Source organism: Humulus lupulus, chromosome 4, assembly GCF_963169125.1.
Source record: "Humulus lupulus chromosome 4, drHumLupu1.1, whole genome shotgun sequence".
Lineage (NCBI taxonomy): Eukaryota > Viridiplantae > Streptophyta > Magnoliopsida > Rosales > Cannabaceae > Humulus > Humulus lupulus.
In genome coordinates, this window is record NC_084796.1 from 218,484,420 (window position 1) to 218,497,066 (window position 12,647).

Below are 12,647 nucleotides of genomic sequence, written 5' to 3' on the forward strand. Positions count from 1 at the left end.
CAATCAATTAAGAGATGATTTTGGGGAATTTTAGCACATATTGGGTAAGGGAAAATTTGACCATTTTTATTCAAATAAATCAACTTTTATTATGAAGGATTTTAGGCTTAATTGAAGAATGAATTAGGGAAATTACCATTATTTTAGTAATGGATTTATGGGGAAAATGGGAATTAAAAAGGGGTTATGGAGAAAATAGGCCATTTGGCCGTGAGCTAGAGAGAGAGAGAGAGAGAGAGAGAGAGAGAGAGAGAGAGAGAGAGAGTGGCGTGCTAGAGAGAAGGAAGGGCTGCCATATTTTCTAGAGAGAAGAAGAAGAAGAAAGGAAGAAGAAGAAGAAAGGAAGAAGAAGAAGAAAAAGGGTTCAAGCTAGGGTAAGGTTTTTGGTTGTTTTCCTTATGATTAATCTAGTATTTTGATTGGGTTATGTCAAACCTTGTTCATCTTCTTCTCCATCTTGATTATTCAAAATATACAACCCCTAGGGTTTGAGCAAAGAGGTTATTGGATTCTTGATTTTCTATCAAGAAGAGGTATTGAAATCCCTCCCTAAATCTTGTGATTATTGGTTTTGGTGAATAGATTATTAGAGGGATTATGGTTAAAGGGGATTTATGTTTTGGGTAGGAAAAATGGGTACTTTGTGTTCTTGATATCTTGTTGATAATAAGTTGTTTGATTTGCATGATGGGTATCATGGTTTAATGTATAAAAGGGTTATGATGTTGATTTCCTATGTATAATGATTAGTGGTAATTTATGAATGCAAATATGGGGTTTCGGCCTAGGCATACCTAAGGATCATCTTATATTTTGTTTAATGTTTTATGATTTTCAATATATTACAACCATGTTTTAGGACCTATGTAATTTGGGTAAAATGATAATTGGAAATCTTGCTATTTGGATCCATGAAATTTTGATAGGATGCATGTGATATTATGAATGAATAAACTATAAGATGCATGAAAATAATAATAGAAACATGTTATGTTAATATAAAGTCATATGTGAATATGGTGTTTATGAATTAATGTATGTTATTGTTATTGTTAGTGTTTTGTTGGATTTCATGTGTAGATTCAATGGAGTAGAAAAAATGGGATTTTATAAGATTGCATGTGAATATGTTAGTAGTATTCTTAGAATTATGTATATAATAAGGCATGATGAGATTTTGGACATGTATGATTTTATGTGAAATTTTTGAGATAAAGGATGAATTTCATGAGAAATTAAGCTTGCTGATTTTTGTAAATAATTGGGTAAAAGTTTGATAAAAAAAAATGATTTGCATGCATAAGTAATGTCCTTGATGTTATGTTAATTTTATGAAATTAAAAAAGGTATTTTAAGTCACAATAAAATGATATTTTACTCAAATAAATACCTACATAATTTTTATTGTATTTTTAGAAAAAAATATGAGGTTTTTAAATTGAATATGGTGATTTTTAAAGATAAAAATGGTTGCTGGAATTTTTTGTAAAAAATGTGAAGTGTTTCAATAAAATGAATTTGATGAGTATTTGAAATAAAATTAATACCCTAAATTATGGTAATATTAAAAGTGGTATTTTAATATGGTATGAATGCATATTTTGATAAGTTATGATTTTTTTTTATTTTGATTGAGAAAAATATTTAGAATCAATTTATTTGTGATTTTTAAAGAAATTAAATAGTGGCTGAAAGTTTGGTTTAAAAAGTTAAAATGATTATTTAATTGTCACATATGGATTTATGTTACATAAAACTAAGTCTTAAATAATTTAAATAAAATATATTTTCCCACACTGAAAAATATATTTTTCTCACGTCATTTATGTAACACAATTAACCAATATCAAATTTGATTATTCTAAAGAAACATATTAATCATAGGTATTTTAATTAACTTCCAAGCTTTTGTTATTTCTTTGTAATTTGAGAATAATAAATGAAAATTGTCACATATTTTATTTTTTAAAGCTAAATAAAATAATGTTTTGAGAAATTTAAGCAACATAGAAATTTTAAGAAAAATAAAGCATGTTATAAGTCTACTAAATTTAAAATGATAAAAGTAAGATATGTAGAATTATCGTTTTTAAAACAACACAATTAATAGACATATGTTTATTCTTAGCTACTGAGAAATTAATAGACATATGTTTGGGATATGCTCTGCTAGGGTTCGGGGACTCAGTTTTCACTGACGCCATGGCAGGTCGCGAACGGCCTCGCAAGGGGATATCTCGGAGCTCCGGAGACAGGATTTCTAGATCGGTTACGAAAAGGAAGCGAAAGGTTATTGATCGAACGAAGAAAGGGCCAACGTCATCTGATGCGGGTTTCAAAATCAAATCAATGGCAGAGGTTCTAGGTGTGGAAGCTCTCTCTGTTTCAGAGGATGAAACTGAGGAAGAAGTGCGAACTTTACCAGGTGATTTGGAGATGCGAATTGTTGAAGATACTGCTGAGGTTCTTTCTTTATAATCATCTCTCAATCTCTTGAGGATGGAAGACAAATCGCAAGCAGACTTCAAGTCGTATTTGGCGGCAACCAAGTTCTGTGAAACTCAATTGAAGAGTGGTAAGATCACTACTCCTCCAATTTTACATCCAGCGCCTTCTTTAATTCAAGATTTGTCTGGTAAGTTTAAAGATTCAACTACTGAGACTCTACTCAAGGGGTCTGCGGTTAAAATCGAAATGGAGGATATAGAAGAGGAAGTGTTGTTGTGGAAGGCAGTGATGGTATGCTATGTTCTTGGAGCGAATCCGCCATTGGGGCCCTTTGAAGAATTTGTTCGTAGGACTTGGAAGGATAAGGGAGTTGATAAAGTGGGAGTGCTGAAACTGGGGGTTTTCATTGTGAGATTTCAAGCAATCAATACCAGAGATGAGATTCTAGATGGAGGTTATCTGTTCTTCGACAAAAAACCTGTCATAATGAAGCCTTGGGATCCTTATACTGATTTTCAAAAGGAGGATATAAGCTTGGTACCGATACGGATACAGTTACATGGACTAGAATTGAAATTCTGGGGGGAGCGATCTCTTTTCAAAATCGTTGGGCAACTAGGGTCTCCATTACAGTTGGATGATATTACGAAGAACAAGGAGAGGCTCAATTTTCCAAGAATTTTGGTGGAAGTACGTATGTTTCAAGACTTTCCGAGAACTATCTCCTTTACTGATGAGATCAATCAAGTCCATGAATTAGAAGTAAAATACGAGTGGCTGCCTATAGTTTGTTGTAACTGCAAGGGGATGGGGCATGCGACAATTGATTGTAAGAAGGGTGAAATCAAGAAAGTTTGGGTTCCTAAAGCCAAGGAGAAGAATCAGTTAGAAGAGCAACAAGAGATGAGTAAAGGGAAAGTAATGGAAGTTGATCAAGAAGGTTTCCAAAAGGTTTCAAGAGGGGGTAAAGTGGCTAAAACAATAGATTCCTCGCTGCCTGTAACAACCTTGAGCAGTTTCTATGTCCTAGATGGACCAGGGGAAAGCTCGAAAAGCTTGACAGATGAGAGGGTTGTAAAGCAAGGTATTACTAGTGGAAGGGGAGGTCCTCCAATTCCTCATGGATAGGATATTAAGCTGGAATGTAAGGGATCTCAACAACAGAAATAAACAAGTAGAGATTAAGCAATTGATCTCTAAATTTAAGATCGGGCTTGTTGGGCTCCTTGAGACTCGAGTGAAAGTAAAGAATATGGGGAAATTTTATGTAAATATGTTCAGTGGCTGGTGTTTTTCAAATAATATTCCATGGCATCAAGGCGGAAGAATTTTAATTAGCTGGAACCCAGTAATATTTACGGTTCATATTCTACAATGTTCAAGTCAATTAATGCATTTACAAGTTTGGCCATCGGGGCATCTCGACTCTTTTATGGTCACATTTGTTTATGCATTTAATGAAGAGGAAGGAAGGAAAGTTCTTTGGTAGGAGTTAATAGACCTAGCTAAAGGGATAAGAGATCCATGGTTGATTCTAGGTGATTTTAATGATGTTCTAGAGCCAGAAGAAAGAGTAGGGAAACCGGTGAAATTCAGGAATTCCACGGCTTTTCGAGATTGTGTAGAGTTTGTTCAAGTAGAAGATGTAAAGTTTACTGGTTCTTTTTACACTTGGAATAATAAGCAGGGTCCGGAGGCTAGAATTCATTCGAAGATTGATAGAGTTTTAGCGAACCAACAATGGATTGGGAAATATGAGCAAGCAGAGGTAGTATTCCTTGCTAAAGGTCAATTTGATCATTGTCCAGCCAAATTGACTGTTTATCCTTATTTCAAGGTGGGGAAGAGGTCTTTTAAATACTTCCGAATGTGGAAGAAATTTGAAGGTTATGGTGACATTGTTCAAAAAGGGTGGCAGAGGCAATTTTCAGGGACTCCGATGTATAGTTTGGTTTCAAAGTTAAAGGCGCTAAAGGAAGACTTTCGTAGAATATACAAATATAAAGTTGGGGATATTAAAGCTGCTGAAATTCAAGCTTACAATGTAATGATTGCTTGCCAAGCTGATTTGCAACAGAAGCCACTTGATGAAGATATAAACCAAAGAGAGCAGGAGGCTAGAAAAGCATATTCAGATATTCATAAAGCTTATCTCTCTTTTTTACATCAAAAAGCAAAAAAAATTTGGTTGAAAGAGGGAGATGAGAACACCTCGCTGTTTCATGCCAGCCTTCGACAAAGGAGAGCAAATAACAGAATCTATTTAATTAAAGACATGAATGGAGTATGGGTGGATGACCCGAACAAAGTCAAAGATGCTTTCATTCTTTTCTATTCTAGTTTGCTGGGTTCGAAGTTACAAAACAGGAAGTCAGTCAACCAAAGGCTTATCAATCTTGGGCCGGTTCTTTCTGAGTCTAGGAAGACGTTTTTATTGAAAGATTACACTACTTTGGATGTCAAGGAGGCTCTTTTTGATATTCCTGGTAGTAAGTCTCCTGGACCAGATGGATATAGCGGTTATTTCTTTCAAGATAATTGGGAGCTGGTTAAAGAAGAGGTCTGTTCAGCTGTGCTATCCTTTTTGCATTCAGGTAAATTACTAAAAGAACTAAACTCTACTTTACTTACTCTTATTCCTAAGACTAAGTGTCCTAATGGAGAGAGTGATTTTAGACCTATAGCATGTTGTAATGTGCTTTATAAGGTGGCAACCAAGATGATATGTTCTCGGCTAAGGCTAATTTTACCTGAATTGGTAGCACAAAATCAAAGTGGCTTTCTTCAAGGAAGGTTCATTGCATATAATGTCATGGTAGTGCAAGACTTGGTGAGACACTATGGGCGGAAAGGAACAAGACCGAATTGTATGATCAAGCTAGATCTTCAAAAAGCTTACGATACACTAGAATGGGGATTCATTGAAGAAATGCTCTCACCTCTGAATTTTCCAGCAAGCTTTATCCGATTAGTAATGGTATGTATTCAAACCCCTCGCTTCAGTTTGTGTTTCAATGGATCTATTCATGGTTTCTTTGAAGCTAAAAGGGGTTTGCGCCAAGGAGATCCTACGTCGCCTTTGATTTTTGTGCTCTGTATGGAATACTTATCTCGAATTTTATCAAAGGTGGGACAAAAAGAGGACTTCAAGTTCCATGATCGCTGCCTTGAGTTGAAAATGAATCATCTCTGCTTTGCAGATGATGTGCTATTATTTTTTCATGGGGACTTTAAGTCCATTTATTATCTTCTCCAAGGTTTGAAACTATTTTCGATGTCGTCTGGTTTACAACCAAATGAGTCAAAAACGGCCATTTACTGTTGTGGTATGGAGGATACGGAGATTAGGAGAGTCTTGGATCCTTCGGGATTTATTCGAAGTGAGATGCCATTTAAATACTCAGGAATACCAATCTGTGCTAGAAGACTTTCAGCATTAGAATGTGAAGTGCTGGTGGAAAAAATGGTTCAAAAAATTAGTGTTTGGGGATCTAGGAATATCTCTTTTGCTGGTAGATCGACGCTAATAAACTCTGTCCTCATTTCCATACACTCCTATTGGGCACAAATCATGATTATCCCAAAGAGGGTGTTCAAGAAGATTAATGCAATCTGTAGGTCCTTCTTATGGCGAGGTGTTGCTGAATCATATACCCCAGGGTATATAGCTTGGGAGCAGCTATGTAAATCTAAATCTGAAGGGGGTTTGGGAATTCGAAACTCTTTACTTTGGAATACAGCTGCGATTGCAAAATATGTTTGGGCTATTTCCTCAAAGAAAGACAATCTTTGGGTGAGATGGATTCATAGTGTCTACCTAAAAAATGAGAATTGGTGGGACTATAGTTCTCCTACTAATGGCAGTTGGTATTGGAAGAAAATCGTGCGAGTCAAAGAAAAATACAAGCTTCTTACTAACTGCCAGGATCTTATGACAGGGAAATATAATGTCCAAAAAGGATACAAGATGCTTTGTGAAGAACAAGAGAAGGTGCCTTGGCATAGAGAGGTTTGGAATCGCTGTAATGTTCCTAAACATAGTTTTATAACATGGCTGGCAATTCAAAATCGTCTACAGACTAAGGACAGATTGTTTTCCTTCAACATATGCCAAGACACATTTTGTTTTATACGTGGTGCTGTTGTTGAGTCAGCAACACACCTGTTTTTTGTGTGTGATTTCAGCTCAAGATGTCTTTTAGAGATCAAACAATCGTTAGGCTGGAAAGTGAGGAATAGACCTTTGTTGGAGCTGTTGTGGTGTATCTCGAGGGCTAAAATGCAGCGTTTCAAGAAACAGGTTTTGAGGACAGCAGTAGCTGGTTTGGTGTACCAAATTTGGGTAAATAGAAATGATTGTTATTGGAACCAGAAAATGCAAACAATTACAGCTTGTGTACAGGGGATTAAATGCAATGTAAAGCATAGAATTACTAGCATTAGAGCTAACCATTTTACACAGAAAGAGAAGGAATGGTTTGATACTTTATAAGTTTTTTTTTTCTGTTGTATTTATCTCTTGTCCAGGCCTTTGTTTATAGGTGCTGAATAGAATGTAATGGATGTTTGAAGCAATAAATTTGATCTGATTCATCAAAAAAAAAAAACACAATTACGCAATATTCCCACGTATGCATCTAACATGCAAATCCACTTTTACGTCCAAAATTATGTCTATTATTCAACCATGTGGCTTTTATAGAAACATCATGCATGTAAAATAGGTAAAATGAGCATTATTCTTTTATGGCTTTATGTGTAGTTAAGAATAATTGCATGTTATGTGTAACTCTTATTATGTGTGCATGGCCCATGCACACATGAGTTGTATGAAAAGGCAAAATAGTAATTTTATGAACCTAAGAAATGTTGTTTTGGTTATGGTATAGGCTCGTTGAGAGGTTGTGAAATTTCTTAGCTCGGACCTGAGGTAAGGAAGTTAGATAGATTCTATGATTTTATGCTATGAATGGTAAGACTGTTGTATGAATGAATTGTTATGAATTATGAATGCCATAATGTGATGATATGTGGCTTGTATGAATATGATATGTTTTTTAATGGATGTTAGTGTGATGAACGCGACACATCAAATGGGTTGCTAAGGATATAAAGACGGAACCCGAGTTACTAAGGATATAAAGACGTAACTCCTAGGGCGGACGCGCCGAGGTTATTCAAGGACCGGAGACTCTTGTTTACCTCATAGGGTGAAATGGACAAGTTAGCGGGCCATGTTCACCATGAATGCTGTATGAATATGCTATGATGTTATGTTACGATAATGTTATGATATGCTATGATGATATGTTACGATAATGTTATGATATGCTATGATGTTATGTTACGATAATGTTATGATATGCTATGATGATATGTTACGATAATGTTATGATATGATATGATGTTATGTTACGATAATGTTATGATATGCTATGATGTCATGATGTTTAAGATGAACGATAGTGTTTGTATTTGTTGTATCCTTGCTTGCTTATTGTTTGTACTTCCTTACTAGGCTTTTAGCTCACCCCCTTACTTTCCCTTCCAGGTAGCAAATATGATTTCTCTGTGGCACGCGTGGTGACGTGAGGAGTTCTATCGTCGTAGGGTGTATGGCGTGGGGTATCCTATAGACGGAATAAACGATCACTTTAGGACGCCATTTTAATTATGCTATGTTTTAAGAGACTTTCTAAATTATCAATGGGACTTAATTATTTAATTTTGTTTCTTTTGAACTTTGCAGAAAAACTCATATTGTTTTTTTAAACTAATGGGCCCAACTTGCATTGTTTTAAGCAAGTCCCCACTGAGACCTTTATAAAAAGTGGTTTTCTTTATGGACCAATGATATGTGAATGTTTTAATAAGTACTAGTCTAGGGCGTTCTTTACAGACGGTTATTGTTTTGGAGGTAATTTGATTTTTCATTGGTGGTTACTAGCTTGAAGATTAATTTTAAGGTGAGTGAGAATTTTATTTTTATGTATTACTATTGCACATATTTATAGAATTATAGTTAAACCATATTGAATTTAGTAGAAATTATGTTTGAAAATTAGTCAAGTAGGTTATGAGAAATTTGCGTGCTGCTGTGGTATAAGAATGAAATTGTGCATGTTGATTATTGTGTTTGTTTGTGTTGAATTAATAGGTACTTATGAAATTGGAATATGCTATAGAAACAAAGGAAACTCTACTAAAAATTTTGTAGGTTTATTAATTGATAAGGACAGAATTATGCTTGTTATTATTGTGTTTGTTTGTATTTAATTAATAGGTACTTATGAAATTGGGATATGTTATGAAAACAGAAGAAACTTTTCCCGATTTTTTTAGGATTTATTAATTAAACATAATGTTTTTTAATATGTGATATTTGTTTTGTAAAACTTAATAGGAATTGTTTTAATTATTATTATTATGGATAAATTGTGGATGGATGAGAGGAGAGAAACACCACAATTTCAAGATGGATTCAACAAATTTTTAGAGTTTTGCTTAAAGAATTGTATTGATCCTGAAAGAATTTATATTCCATGTGTAGATTGTGGTAATTGATCCTGAAAGAATTTATATTCCATGTGTAGATTGTGGTAATGGATCAAAAGAGAATATTACCATGATAAAAGATCATGTATTTTTTCGGGGATTCAATAGAAGTTATACTACATGGTATTGGCATGGAGAATTATCAAATAATGATTTGTATCCGTTAGGGAGGCGAGGGGTAAATGATTTTGATTATAATGATTTTGATGATCATCCTATGAAATTGCTTAATGAAGCTCAAGAGAAGTTTGTTGTTGATCCAGAAAAATTTGATAACTTGATTAGAGATGTAGATAAATCGTTGTTCAATGGTTGCAATAAACTAAGATTACCTACAATGGTGAAATTTTACATCATAAAAGCAAAAAATGGAGTGAGCGATAAATGTTTTAGTCAATTTCTAACTGCTTTTAAGGAGATTTTTCCTTTAGATAACTGCTTCCTGGAGTCTACATATGAAGTCGGAAAAACTTTAAATTTGATAGGGTTGAAGTATAAAAAGATCCATGCATGTCCAAACAATTGTGTTTTATATCGTAAAGAGTATGCAGACAAAGACACTTTCCTTGAATGTTGTTTACCACGGTACAAACCTAACAAGAGTACGAAAATTAGGAAAAACATTCATAAAAAAGTGATGTGGTACTTGCCTTTGATTTCTCGACTTAAGCGGTTATATCGAAGTGCAGAGCACTCTAAAAACTTAATATGGCATGATACTAGGCAAGTGAAAGACGGCAAACTCTGACATCCTGCTGATTCACAAGCCTGGCAAAAAGTAAATCACTTGAATCCAGAATTTAAAACTGAACCAAGACATCTTCGTCTAGGTTTATCTGCTGATGGAGTAAACCCACATAGATTTTTGAGTAGTCGGCATAGTTCATGGCCCATCTTCCTTGTTATGTACAATATTCCTTCGTGGTTAGTCATGAAAAAGAAGTTTATGGTGCTTTCATTAATGATTTCAGGCCCAAAACAACTAGAACATGATATCGATGTTTATTATGCTCCATTAATTGATGATTTGAAAAACTTGTATGAAAATGCTGTTAAGGCATATAATGGTTTAAAGAAAGAATTCTTTAATTTGAAAGTTACGTTGTTATGGACTGTTAGTGATTTCCCAACATATAGTAATTTATCAGGGTTGAGCACAAAAGGTTACAAAGGTTGTCCAATTTGCTACAGCAACACATGGGCTCATCGCATATCGAATGAACACAAAATGTGCTATATGGGTCATAGATGATACTTTCCTCTAAGTCATCGTGATAGAAATAAAAAGAAAGCATTTGATTATACTGAAGAACAAAATGTTGCTCCTTTGCCACTATCAGGGGAGCAAATTCTTGATGAAGAAGAAATAATAGACTTTAAGTATGGAAAGACGCAAAAAAAAAAAAAAAGTTAATGGATGTTTTCAAAGAAAATCAATTTTTTTTTAACTTCCATACTGGAAAGATTTATTGGTTCGACATTGTTTGGATGTCATGCACATAGAAAAAAATGTGTGCGAAACTATTATCGGTACCTTACTTGATATCCCAGGCAAAACTAAGGATGGTTTGGCTAGTTGTTTAGATCTTGTTGAGATGGGCATAAGACATTGTTTGGCATCTAAGGAGAAACGTAAACGTACATATTTACCTTAAGCTTGTTTTACATTGTCTAGAGAAGAGAAACGAGTTTTATGTAAATCACTAGCAGAGATGAAAATGCCTGATGGATATTAATTAAACATTCAAAACTTGGTGTCCATGGAGCATTTGGAGTTAGAGCAGACGAGCTTGGATTCACTTTGGTTGATTTAAGTAAAAAAGAAAGCAAGAAGGACCCTTTCATCATGAATACCCAAGAAAAATATGTGTTTTATATAACTGATCCAGCTGATGCTAAATGGTCTGTTGTTTTAACAGTCCCAGAGAGGAAGTTTTTAGAGAATGAAGACGATGAGGAAAATGATGATTTATGTCATGATCGTTTCATAGGTGGACAACCGATACATGAACAAGTTGAGAAAATTCATGATTGTTCAGAAGACGGTGAAGCGACACTGAAGAAGGAATAAGGGTGGATTTTCAATCGACCCAAAAGAAAAGAAAACGTGTTTAGTGAGTAATATGTGTTTATTTATGTTTTTAGTAATTTATAAATTGGTACTAATAATTATTAAATTTATGTTTATATTGCAGATGACAAATCCAGGAGATGAGAATATACCAAATAAGTGAGGTCCTAAAAAGATGGGTTGTAATGCCCTAAACCCCAGGGACCGTTATGGTGTGACTTGTAAACAGTGCTAAACTCGCTAATCGAGTCATTTGGCCAAAAACGTGTAACTAAGTATGATTAGCGGTTTAGGGATTAAAAATTTTGGTTAAGATATAACGTTTCACTAGAACGTTTACTGTATACATTGGGATCCCAAAAATATAATTTAAAGGTTTATTACAACAAAATATTTACAACCAGCCGGTCTAAGCGGCAAAATAGGGTTTAACCCTAGTTCCTCTCCTTCAAACCTCGATCGTGGCGGTCGAGCAGCTGCATATGTACACGTCGTCACCTAAGCTCTCCAACTCAAGGATGGTCCAGCTTTCTTTTGCCTTTACCTACACCACATAGCACCCGTGAGCCGAAGCCCAGCAAGAAAACTCAATATGCTCAAGAACAATCATATCATGATATCAAATCACATCTGACATGGCTAGCAAATATAGATCAATTCAAACATGCAAATAATCTCATATAATGCTGGGGAATCAAGGATAAGAAATCCTGCCCTCCTGATTGGATGATTATCAAGTCAATCCTAATCAGATGAGTGTTTCAACCCTTGAGGTTCTGGTAAACCATACTGAGTCACCAACAAGCGAGTCACTACGGGGCTCAGTACCCAAAGCCATGCCAATGATTATCAGAATGATCATACAGAGCTTATAGCCCTGAAAAAATGAGTGAATATCACTTTGAGGTTCTGTTAACCATACTGAGTGACTGACATGAAAGTCACTATGGGGCTCGGTGCCCATAGCCAAGTAACGAAACCGTTACCTGGGCTTTCCTGCAATGGCTCTAATCAGATGAGTGATTGATGGGTAGTCACTAGCTTAAACAGATGAGTGACTGATGGGTAGTCACTAGCGTAAACAGATGAGTGACTGCTGGGTAAGTCACTAGCTTAAACAGATGAGTGACTGCTGGGTAAGTCACTAGCTTAAACAGATGAGTGACTGCTGGGTAAGTCACACAAGCGCTTTTAGTTTTCATCGAACTTGAGGTCGGTCCGACATTAACGCTCTTCTAAGTCATTTAATGCAGATGTCGACTAGATCTAATCATTGTTAGCTTGCGTTGATCACGCTAAGGTCGTTCCTGACTTATGAGTCAGCACTGTGTGACCAGTGCCCAGTACCACTGCCGAACTTGACTAATGAGTCACAGCTTCACAGTTGATACTAACACCTTTGCCAATTCTGACTAATTATTCAGTACCATGCACAAGGTAAGCAATGTTACCAAGCATATGTCATATGTGGAATATTCAAACGTAGGGCATTCATCATGCTTACTTAATAGTTTCTAGCACAATTATGATCATGCACAAACACAGAGACTCAAGCTCTGATCAATCTCATAGT